This window comes from Bombina bombina, chromosome 4, assembly GCF_027579735.1.
Source record: "Bombina bombina isolate aBomBom1 chromosome 4, aBomBom1.pri, whole genome shotgun sequence".
Taxonomy (NCBI): domain Eukaryota; kingdom Metazoa; phylum Chordata; class Amphibia; order Anura; family Bombinatoridae; genus Bombina; species Bombina bombina.
The window spans coordinates 181,041,179-181,053,678 of NC_069502.1; positions in this window are offsets into that span (position 1 = coordinate 181,041,179).

The window sequence follows — 12,500 nt, forward strand, 5'->3', positions numbered from 1 at the left end:
TTTGCCCCATTTAGTGAGTGGGGAAGGAGTGTTTGGCAATATCTTATAGAGTGTTATCAGTTAGTAGCTGTTAGCCACTCTTTTTCCCTAGGAAGGAGACTCCCAGATGGTAGCTAGGAAACTGCTTTATATAGATGAATCAATAGGCGCTTTTAAACCTTTTCCTATTTTGCTGTTGATGTAGATGTCTGCAAATGTCTCTTGACTGTTTTATACTGCCAATCAATAGATAGACGCCTCTCTTGTATCAGGCTCCTCTGTCACTGGCAAGGTTAAAGAAAAATGGGTACGGCCCCAGAGTTCAACTGAGTATGTGCAGTTCAGCTTATAAACTGTGCTCTCTTTACTTCGTTTTATTATAGTGTTAGTACCCCTCTCTAGTATACTCTACCAGAGTCCACTTATATTGCGGCGGGGGACCGCACAGCAACTCCCTCAGCACACTCTCACCTTGCCAGGCCTTCCAAGTGAAATGATGCCCACCCTGGTTTGTCTTACCAGAGTCCACAGTCGTCGCGGGGGGGAAACTCACGATAGAGTAGAGGATCAGGTGTATTGCCGCTGTTATTTAGGCACAATTGTTGTTGGCTCCTGCAGCACTACGTCTCCCGTAGTCCGGCTGTGTCCCACTGCGGTCTGTATGCGCCTCACTGGCTGGAGTTGTACTGCGGTAACAGAGCATTCCCACTTGCCTCCGCTGTCAAAGCTGGTGCAGCGCAACAGTCCCAGGCACGAGGACCTCCATACGCCTGTGTAGCTGACCGGGAACTTATGCAGGCGAGCCGGTTGGAGGTTCCAATATCCGAGGGCCCTGAAAAGAATATGCCGGCCCCAAGGATTTGCCTGCAGGTGTATAGTTCTCTCTGCGGTTGCACTCGTTCCCACTGGAGTACACGCACGCCGCTGATGCGTGCGTCACCGCCCCTTCCGGTCCTCTTTACTGTAGGTCTTAGGATGTTAATCCTGAAGGAATTTGTTAACTATTTGAATGATAATGTAGTTAATCTCATGTTTACTTTTAGTGTCTCAGAAGACAATATATCATTTCTGGATGTTCTAATTGGTCATAGTGAAAAGGCAATAGTCACAGAGGTTTATAGAAAAGAAACCTCTAGTAACACTATTCTGAGAGCTGACTCCCTACATCCCAAGCATCTTAAGAAAGGGATACCAAAGGGTCAGTATAATATCAGGTTAAGACGAAATTGTACCAATTTGAAAGAATACTGGAAACATGCCAGTGATCTAACTATACGTCTTGTGGACAGAGATTATAACCGGCATGAATTAGAATGTTTTTCTACTTTAGTGTCTGGTTTTGATAGGGATAGATTGCTTAAAGATAAAATCCCAAATACTATTAGAAGGGCTCCAAAACATAAAGGTATCAATTTTATTACTAAATATAGTAGCCAGTATAATGAGGTCTGCAATATCATTAAAAAGAGGTTACCACTACTAGAGAGGGATGAAGATCTTAAATTAATATCTAAGAATTGTAAATTTATTTCCTATAGGTCTGATACAATAGGGGAAAAAATCAGTAAGAACTTCAGTTCTAAAGTAAATACCACTAGTAACAGGACAAGTAATTGGCTCTCCAAGAAACAAGGTTTTTATAAATGTGGGGGTAGACCATGCAAGAGCTGTGATTTTTCTTTAGCTGGTGATACATTCCACTATACAAATACGGGAAATACTTATAATATAACAGAACGTATTAATTGCAACTCTACTTTTGTTGTTTATCTTATCACATGTATGTGTTGCTATTTTCAATACGTTGGACTCACCTCTAGGGGTCTAAAGGATAGGATTAGAGAGCACCTAGAGGCGGAGGTGCCAAAAACACCAGTAGCCAAACACTTTTTTGAACATGATGATAGATTTGAGTATTTTAGGTTTTAAGGTATAGAACAGGTTAAATTAAGTGTTTGGGGTGGTGATAGATATAAAGCTCTTAGTAAGAGAGAAATTTATTGGATTTATACACCCAAGACTGGCTCTCCCCTAGGGATGAATAAAATTAGTGATATCAAATTATATATCAACAACTAGCAATTTATCTTATCCATTATTCACTATGATGAGGTTGTTGTTAGCCAAAAGTTGACATTATGAATGTTATTGGATTTAATGCATTTTGTTGAACTTTTTGTTGAAAAAGTGTTTCGAGTGAAAAGTAGTTAACAAAATGTAATCTACCTGTCTTTCCATCTATGTCAGTGTTCTTTTTCTATTGAATCATATTGCAATATTTTGTTTTCGTCTGGGGCTGAATAGTTTTCAACACTTTTTGCAATGGCTAAATATAAATTGTATTTAACTTGTATACTAAATTAGCTGCTGTTTTGCCCAGTTTACTTTCGATTTCAGACGTTTACAATGTTGCAATATTGTACTGCTCCGTGGTGGTTCCCTTTAAGTCTTTCTATATTTATTTTAAAGTGTATTTTTAATGTTTGGTTAATGAGTGTATTCTCTTGTTATTTGATTGTACAATCTAAAGGTTATCTGTATAGGCTGTTGCTTTGTGTGTTGAGCAATTAAAGGGACATTAAACACCTAATGAAAATGGCTGAAACCTACTTTTTCTTATAAATAAAAATAAAATAATCACTGCTGTTTATTTTATCTGTTCCTCTTACCCCAAACATTTCAAAGGGATTGTTTTGAAATACAGTGTTGAGCCAGTGCCAAATTTCCTATGTAAGCTGCCATATTGTAGCGTGCGTTACAGGGCTCATTAGTCATATGACACAGCATATTGGCTGTTACAGTACTTAGAGGAATATAACATTTGCCTGCAGCATGTGAGCTGCTGTGAGACACATTTATTTCTCAGTTAGTGTGTAAATAGATTTAATTTGCCAGTCTATTGTATATAATACACATTATGCAACAAATGCTAAGTGCATTACCTATTTTTTTTTAACTTCCCCCCACAGTTTTACTTTTTCAAACTCCACAAGTTTTCTGCTCTAAGCAGAGCGTTCAGGCACTGTTGTCAATTACTGACATCATGCTCCAGGAGGGGGGAGAGGGAGGGGGAAACTATAACGGAACGGAGTGAAGTTTGCGCAGATGATTTCTGCCTTTCATGACCTTTGATCCTGGTAATGTGAATCACTAAGGGCTGACAGCTTAGTGTTCGTTTAGCAAGGATCGTTGGTATGCATTTTTTATCAGTGTGATCTTCTCCACAGGAGTAGATCACAATGATAAATAATGTATAGACTGGCAAATGAAATCTATTTACACCCTAACTGAGAAATAAATGTGTCTCACTGCAGCTCACACACTGCAGGCAAATGTTATATTCTCTAAGTACTGTATGTAACAGCCAATATGCTGTGTCATGTGACTAATGAGCCTGTAACACACGCTACAATACGGCAGCTTACATAGGAAATGTGGCACTGGCTCAACACTGTATTTCAAAACAATCCATTTGAAAAGTTTGGGGTAAGAGGAATAGATAAAATAAACTGCAGTGATTATTTTATTTTTATTTATAAGAAAAAGTAGGTTTTGGGGATTATTAGAAGAAGTGTTAAGGGTCCCTTTAAGAGGTTAAAATAGTCACTAGTCAATAAGCAGTGATAGGTTGAGCTTCTTGCTTACACACGATTTAACAGCTGATAGAAACACTCGCTTTTCAGCTCTGATAACTGCCTGTGAGGCGGGAAATGTGTCAGTGTGATGTTCGTTTGTTTGTAGTGCCTACACAGCTATTTTAATGCAAGTATGGAATAAAATGTTCTTTTAACTTCATAATCTATCCCTGCCTTTTCTTTCATTGGAACTGCGATATCCTGTTTGGTTCATAAACAGAAATAGAGCCTTGTTTTGTTTTTGTATTTAATAAATATATTTTTAGTATTTTTAGTAGACACCCCAATGTATTGATCTAGGCCCATTTTGTAATATTTAATGCTACTGTTTTGCCCACAAATGTGATCATAAAAAAAAAATTGTTAACTTTTTCACAAACTTTGGATTTCTCACTGAAATGATTTACACAAAACTATTGCAGCCATAAAACAAATGGTTGTAAAAAAAAATCTGGAGTTCCTTTTGTTTAGAAACAGCAGACATATGTGGGTTTGCCATTGTTTTTGGCAATAAGAAGTTAGCTAATTGCAACTGCACAACGCACTCGTAGCTTGTAAGGTTGACTTTGGCTAAAATATAGAGATTTACCACCCCTCTGATACCTCCCAACCCTGATCCCTACCTGATCCCTCCCAAACAGCTCTCTTCACTCCCTCACCCCCCAATGGTCACCACCATTCTAGGTACTGGCAGACAGTCTGCCAGTATGCAGTATAGAGATACTATTTTTTCTGTAGTGTAGGGAACCCTCCTCACTTTTTTCTGTATTGTAGCTCTCATCTCTCTGGGAACTCCATGTTCAGCTCTTTTTCTTGGAGTATTATGTTTTCTTGGAGAATTGACTTCTACCCTGTGAAATCTAAACTATGATTTCACTCCAAAGTAGAGAATGTTTAAGAATTGGGCTTTATTTTGAACAATAAAACCCCTTGGCAGTCAAATTAGCATACATGAATCTAGTCCAATTTCTTAAAGGGATATTGTACGCAAAGATTTCCTGCCATGTACAGTTGTGCTCATAAGTTTACATACCCTGGCAGAATTTATGATTTCTTGGCTATTTTTCAGAGAATATGAATGATAACACAATTTTCCTTCACTCATGGTTAGTGTTTAACTGAAGCCATTTAATATAAATCAACTGTGTTTACTCTTTTTAAATCATAATGAAAACAGAAACTACACAAATGACCCTGATTAAAAGTTTACATACCCTGGTGATTTTGGCCTGATAACATGCACACAAGTTGACACAAAGGGGTTTGAATGGCTATTAAAGGTAACCATCCTCACCTGTGATCTGTTTTCTTGTAATTAGTGTGTGTGTATGAAAGGTCAATGAGTTTCTGGACACCTGACAAACCCTTGAATCTTTCATCCAGTGTAGCACTGACATTTCTGGATTCTGAGTCATTTGGAAAGAAAAAGAATTGTCAAAGGATCTGTGGGAAAAAGGTTGTTGAACTGTATAAAACAGGAAAGGGATATAAAAAGATATCAAAGGAATTGAGAATGCAAATCAGCAGTGTTCAAACTCTAATCAAGAAGTGGAAAATGAGGCGTTCTGTTTGATAACATACTGCATTCATCTTGCCATCAATTCTGACCAAATTTCCTGTGCCTTTGTAGCTTACATATCCCCAAAACATCAGTGATCCACCTCCATGTTTCACAGTAGGAATGGTATACCTATCATCATAGGCCTTGTTAACTCCTCTACAAATGTAGTGTTTATGGTTGTGGCCAAAAAGTTAAATTTTGGTCTCATCACTCCAAATGACTTTGTGCCAGACGGTTTGAGGCTTGTCTCTGTGCTGTTTGGCGTATTGTAAGTAGGATACTTTGTTGCATTTGCATAGTAATGGCTTTCTTCTGGCGACTCGACCATGCAGCCCATCTTTCTTCAAGTGACTCCTTATTGTGCATCTGAAACAGCCACACCACATGTCCTGTATTTCACCAGAAGTTATTTGTGGGTTTGTCTTTGCATCCCGAACAATTTTCCTGGCAGTTGTAGCTGAAATTTTAGTTGGTCTACCTGACCGTGGTTTGGTTTCAACAGAACCCCTCATTTTCCACTTCTTTATTAGAGTTTGAACACTGCTGATTTGCATTCTCTATTCCTTGGATATCTTTTTATATCCCTTTCCTGTTTTATACAGTTCAATACCTTTTCCCGCAGATCCTTTGACAATTCTTTTGCTTTCCCCATGACTCAGAATCCAGAATCGTCAGTGCAGCACTGGATGAAAGATGCAAGGGTTTGTCAGGAGTCCAGAAACTCATTGACCTTTAATACACACACACTAATTATAAGAAAACAGATCACAGGTGAGGATGGTTACCTTTAATAGCCATTCAAACCCCTTTGTGTAAACTTGTGTGCATGTTATCAGGCCAAAATCACCAGGGTATGTAAACGTTTATCAGGGTCATTTGGGTAGTTTCTGTTGTCATTATGATTTAAAAAGAGTAAACACAGTTGATTGATAATAAATGGCTTCAGCCAAACACTAACCATGAGTGAAAGAAAATTGTTTGTGTTATCATTCATATTCTCTGAAAAATGGCCAAGAATAATAAATTATGCCAGAGTAAGTAAACGTATGAGCGCAACTGTATATGAAATAGCTAAAAATGCACTGGGTGGCAGTTTATACATGCAAAAATAGTTTTTTAAATTAACAAAATAAAGGTAAAAGATCCATTTGTAAACAATGTAATACATCCCAGCAGATAAAATGGATAACTGGGAACTCATCAAACAATGTCACTTTAAAGGGACATTAAACACTAAGGGCCAGATTACAAGAAGTGCTAAATATCGCTTTCATGAAAGCAATAGTTGTGCTCCACTGTGTAATACCAGTGCACGATAATGGCTTGTGTTCTCATGGCTGGGAAGCATTGCGCTCACAAGAGCATGCTTCAATAGGCTCCAATGGGAGCCTCGTTCTGAGGCCATCAGAGACAGCATTAGAACCTAAGTGCAGCGAAAGGGGTGAGTAGCGCAGCAATGGCAGCAAATATATGTATATGACTATATACATATATATTTATGTGTTAATATGTGTACATACACATATTAACACACATATATATGTACGTATATAATAATAAACATATATATTTACTGGGAACACACAGTTCCATAGACCACAATGGAAAGGCAATTTCTGCACAGCCGCCAGCTTTACCCCAAAATCCTGCCTAGTGCTTTTATTTTATTACTGTAATTTGGGGGCATTTGGGGCACATTTATAAAATGAACCAGAGATCTGATCTAATTGCTACAGAGAGCTTGCGGTAGCAATAACCAGCCACTTGTAATAGCTGGTTAATTATTGTGCACCCACAAACGGGCAAATTTGCCTGTTTGTGACTGTGTGATAATTTAGCGCTCCACTTGTAATCTAGCACTAAATAAATGCTAGATAAAATGATGCATTCAAAGAAAAGATTAGTCTGAGAATAACGTGTACAATTTTTTTTTACAAGTTTCATTAGCTGTTTAAATATTTACAAAATAAGTGTAAACTTTTCGTGTCTATAAAGCAGTGGCTACTGCCATGTTGTAACTTAGGTTACCTTCTCTGTTGTGGCCAATTAGGGACAGTTATAAATAGGTCTCTAAAGTGTTCAGCCAGTGGCTGTGTGGAATATAATAGTGTTCTGCACTTCCATTTCTAACAAGAACTGAAAAACTCACAATTTCAGAATGGAATTATGGAAAAGGGGACAAAATAAGTAATGAAGGTATGTTGCAGACTTTTTATATATATATATATATATATATATATATATATATATATATATATATATATATATATATATATATATATATATATATATATTGTGACAGAAAGCAAGGCCTGGTTATAAATGGAAGATATTTAAGACCAAGCATTGTACATGCTATTTCTCCTTTCAGTTAAAACCCCAGGGAGAAAGAGTGTGTATTTGATTATCCCAGACAGCTGTGAAGCTGTCCAGCAGCTAATCACAGGTGTGGCTAATTAGAAGTTGTGAGGGTTTAAATAGCAGCCTCACTTAAGCCTTGAGAGAGAGATATACAGCTACAGAAGCTGGTGTGTGTGTGTGTTTGTTACACTGTGTAAAAGACTTTTGTTCCTGTGAACTGTAAAAGGACATTATTTTTACAAAGCACTTGTGGAATGCTGTGAAGTGCTGGGACACATTTAAAAGCACTTAACTTTGCTGCAGAGGAAGGATTTCCCTCTTTTGAAAATGAACTGCCTGTTTGTTATTGCTGTGAAAAATAAAGCCTTTTAAACTACAGTGGATTGTCCTGTGCTGCATTTGTGCCCTAGAAGACCGTGGTTAAAAGTGTTCCTGTCACACTTGGTGGAGAATGCGGGCAACCACGTTGTATGTCTGTGGGCATAATAATCTTCAAGCAACATGGAGGAAGTCATTAAAGCTTTGATCCATTCTAATGCTATACAGCTGGAGACTAACAGAAAAGCTGCTGAAAATAGTGCAGCACTGCAACAGTTGGTCGGCCCAGTCAGAGAGTGCTATGCTGCTGACTAAATCACAGAAGGAGAACACTGAATTGTTGATACAACAGATGGCTGCTGTGCAAGCTGAGGCATTCAGGAAGACCCGGGAGGAGCAGCAAAGTGCTACACAGACTCTGCAACGAGAGGTTCAAGCCATATCAGAAAGACTGAACTCTGAATATGTTGGTGGCAGCCAAGGTTCCAGAGTAATAAGGGCTAGTCATTATCTTCAAAAAATGACAGCAGCTGATGATGTTGAGGCGTATCTTTTGGCATTTGAACGCACAGCAGAAAGAGAAAAATGGCCGACAGTTGAGTGGGCGAGTATACTTGCGCCATTTCTTAGTGGTGAACCTCAGAAGGCCTACTTTGATTTAGAGCCAGCACAAGCCGGTGACTATGAGAAATTGAAAGCAGAAATCCTTGCACGCCTGGGGGTGACTTCGGCAGTCCGTGCACAAAGATTCCATTCCTGGATGTTTTCATCTCATAATGCTGCAAGATCCCAGATGTTCGACCTTATACACCTTGCCAGGAAGTGGCTGCAACCAGGTTAATTCGGCTACCAAAATAGTGGAACTACTGGTGATGGACCGGTTTCAGCGTGGATTACCTGCTTCCTTGCGGCGGTGGGTTAATCAAGGTGATCCTCAAACAGCGGATCAGTTGATTGTATTGGTCGAAAGATTTATAGCTTCAGGAGAAGTTTTGCAACAATCTTCAATGGATCAGCCCCACAATCCCAAGTCCCAGAGCTCTACAAAACTGGTAAGACTGTTCAGGGATAAAGGGGATAAGAGAGCAGCAGGTGTATAGGCAAAACACCAGAGACATTTCCCCAGGAATTAAGGAAACATTTAAATATAACCAACCTGTAAGATGTTTTAAATGTAATGAGGTTGGGCATATTGCTAGAGACTGTGATAAAGATGAATTTATGGACTGTAATGTTGCACATTCACTATTGTCTAATAGCAACAGCTCTGTTAAATGAATTCCCATTGGTGTACTGTGATGGTTAATGGTAAAGTGTCTAGGGCTTTGCTTGATTCAGGAAGTATGGTCACACTAGTACCAGATGCAATATTAGATTATGGGGAAAAAATGGGAATTATCTGTGTTCATGGAGATAAACGGGAATATCCTACAGCTGAGGTGGAGATTGAGACTCAGTGTGTGTTGGTGTAGTACCAAATTTAGCCCATGAGGTGGTGATAGGGAGAAATTTTCCAAAATTTCTGGAGTTATGGGAATCTCCAGAAATATGTCAAACTTCTGATATTTATGTATTTCCTTTCTCTGAAACTGATTTTGAAGGGGGTTCCATTGAAAAGGAGAAAAATAAGATTTATTGCCCTATGCCTGTATTAGTAGGTGATCAACCTTCTCAGAGTAATGAAGTACCAAGTACTAGTTGGGAAAATATTGATGATTTGATAGATCTGGTTGGTGGCCCTGGTAATTTTAAAAAAGCCCAATGGGAGGATCCAACATTGGTAGAGGCAAGAAATAATATCAGGGTTATAAATGATGTTGTGACACAGCCAGGAAATGTATTACCCTATCCTTATTTTGAAGCAGTTAATGATTTGGTATATTGTGTAGAGAAGAAAGGAACAGACATTGTTAAACAACTTTTGGTGCCCCAGGCTTTTAGGAACACTGTTTTAAATCTTGCACATAACCACATTCTAGGGGGGCATTTGGGAGTTGAGAAAACCAAAGAGAGAGTTCTTAGAAGGTTTTATTGGCCAGGGATATTTGTAGCCATCAAGGATTATTGTGCTTCATGCCCTAAGTGTCAACTTACAGCTCCTGCTAAAGATTTTCGTAACCCTTTAGTGCCCTTGCCTATAATTGATGTGCCTTTTGAAAGAATTGCTATGGACTTGGTGGGTCCGTTGGTTAAATCTGCTAGAGGACATCAGTATATACTGGTAATCCTTGATTATGCTACACGCTATCCTGAGGCAGTTCCCCTTCGTAACAGCTCTGCAAAGTCCATAGCAAAAGAATTCATGCTAATGTTTAGCAGGGTCGGGATACCTAAGGAAATTTTGACAGACCAAGGAACTCCATTTATGTCCAGGGTTACAAAAGAATTGTGTAAGTTGTTTGGCATAAAACAACTAAGGACCTCAGTATATCACCCTCAGACTGATGGTTTAGTAGAAAGGTTTAACAAAACTCTCAAAAGTATGCTAAGAAAGGTAATTGACACCTTCTGTTACCCTATTTAATGTTCTCTATCAGGGAGGTTCCCAGGCTTCTACAGGTTTTTCCCCATTTGAACTGTTATATGGGCGGCATCCCAGGGGATTACTAGATATAGTTAAAGAGACTTGGGAGCAAGAGACAACACCTTATCGAAGTATTATTGAACAAGCTGTCATGCCCATTGTAAGGGAACATATGGGAAAAGCACAGGAAGCACAAAAGTACAGCTACAACCGTAATGCTAGAGCCAGGGTGTTTCAACCTAGGGATAGGGTGTTAGTTTTGGTCCCTACAGTTGAAAATAAATTCTTGGCTACTTGGCAGGGCCCATATGAGATAATTGAGAAAGTGGGTGATGTTAATTACAAAGTAAGTCAGCCAGGGAGAAGGAAACCTGAGCAAATATATCATATAAATCTGTTAAAACCTTGGAAAGATAGGGAAGTTTTAGTTGCCTTAAAACCTACAGAACTCCCTGTCACTGAACCAAAGGTAAATATATCAGAAACCCTATCTGTACATCAGAAGCGAGAGGTCAAGGATTTTATTAGAAGAAACAAAGAGGTATTTTCTGTGGTACCAGGAAAAACTAATGTTATTAAGCATGACATAATAACAGAACCAGGGAAGAAGGTCTGCCTTAAACCCTATAGGGTCCTGAGGCTCGTAGAAAGGCTATTAAACTGGAGGTAGAAACAATGTTAAAGCTTGGGGTAATTGAGGAATCACAAAGTGAGTGGAACAGTCCAATCATGCTTGTTCCAAAGCCGGATGGTTCATTAAGGTTCTGTAATGACTTTCGTAAGCTTAATTGTGTTTCCAAATTTGACACCTACCCAATGCCTAGAGTAGATGAGTTAATAGAAAGGCTAGGAAAAGCACGTTATCTTATACAATTGATTTAACGAAAGGGTATTGGCAGGTGCCTCTCACTAGTCAAGCAAAGGAAAAGACAGCTTTTTCAACCCCAGAGGGCTTATTTCAGTATACGGTGTTGCCATTTGGTTTACATGGGGCCCCGGCAACATTCCAGAGGATGATGGATAGAATTCTTAAACCCCATGTTCGTTATGCGGCAGCATATTTGGATGATGTTATAATTTATAGTACAGATTGGGAATCCATCTTCCAAAAGTTCAAGCAGTACTTGATGCAATACGGTCCGCTGGGTTAACTGCCAATCCTGCAAAATGTACTGTTGGTTTACAGGAAGCTAAGTACTTGGGTTATACTATTGGTAGAGGATTAGTTAAACCTCAGACAACAAAAATAGAGGCCATACAGAACTGGCCACAGCCTCTAACTAAAAAACAAGTAAGAGCATTTATTGGGATAACTAGTTATTATAGAAGGTTTATCCCGAATTTCGCTACAATTGCGGCACCCTTGACGGATCTCACAAAAGCAAGGGCCCCAATTATGATAAAATGGTCCCCAGAAGCAGAACAAGCTTTTAAGCAGTTGAAAGATGCCCTTTGTGCCCATCCAGTTTTGGTAACCCCCAATTTCGCTAAAGATTTTATTGTACAGACAGATGCCTCTGATGTTGGTTTAGGAGCAGTTCTCTCGCAGGAGTGTCAGGGAGAAGGCATCCTGTCCTTTTCCTAAGCAGAAAACTTATTTCACAGGAAAAGAACTATTCTATAGTGGAGAAAGAATGCCTTGCCATTAAGTGGGCTTTAGAGACCCTTAGGTACTATCTGTTGGGAAGAAATTTAAATTAATAACAGATCATGCTCCTCTCACGTGGATGAGTCAGAATAAGGAAACAAATTCAAGGGTTACTAGGTGGTTTCTTAGCTTGCAACAATTTTACTGTTGAGCACAGGGCCGGTGTTTTGCAGGGCAATGCTGATGGTTTGTCTCGGGTACATTCATTGATGTCCATGGTCGCTCAACCCACTGGGTGTGAGCTGGGGGGGAGGATATGTGACAGAAAGCAAGGCCTGGTTATAAATGGAAGATATTTAAGACCAAGCATTGTACATGCTATTTCTCCTTTTAGTTAAAACCCCAAGGAGAAAGAGTGTGTATTTGATTATCCCAGACAGCTGTGAAGCTGTCCAGCAGCTAATCACAGGTGTGGCTAATTAGAAGTTGTGAGGGTTTAAATAGCAGCCTCACTTAGGCCTTGAGGAGAGATAT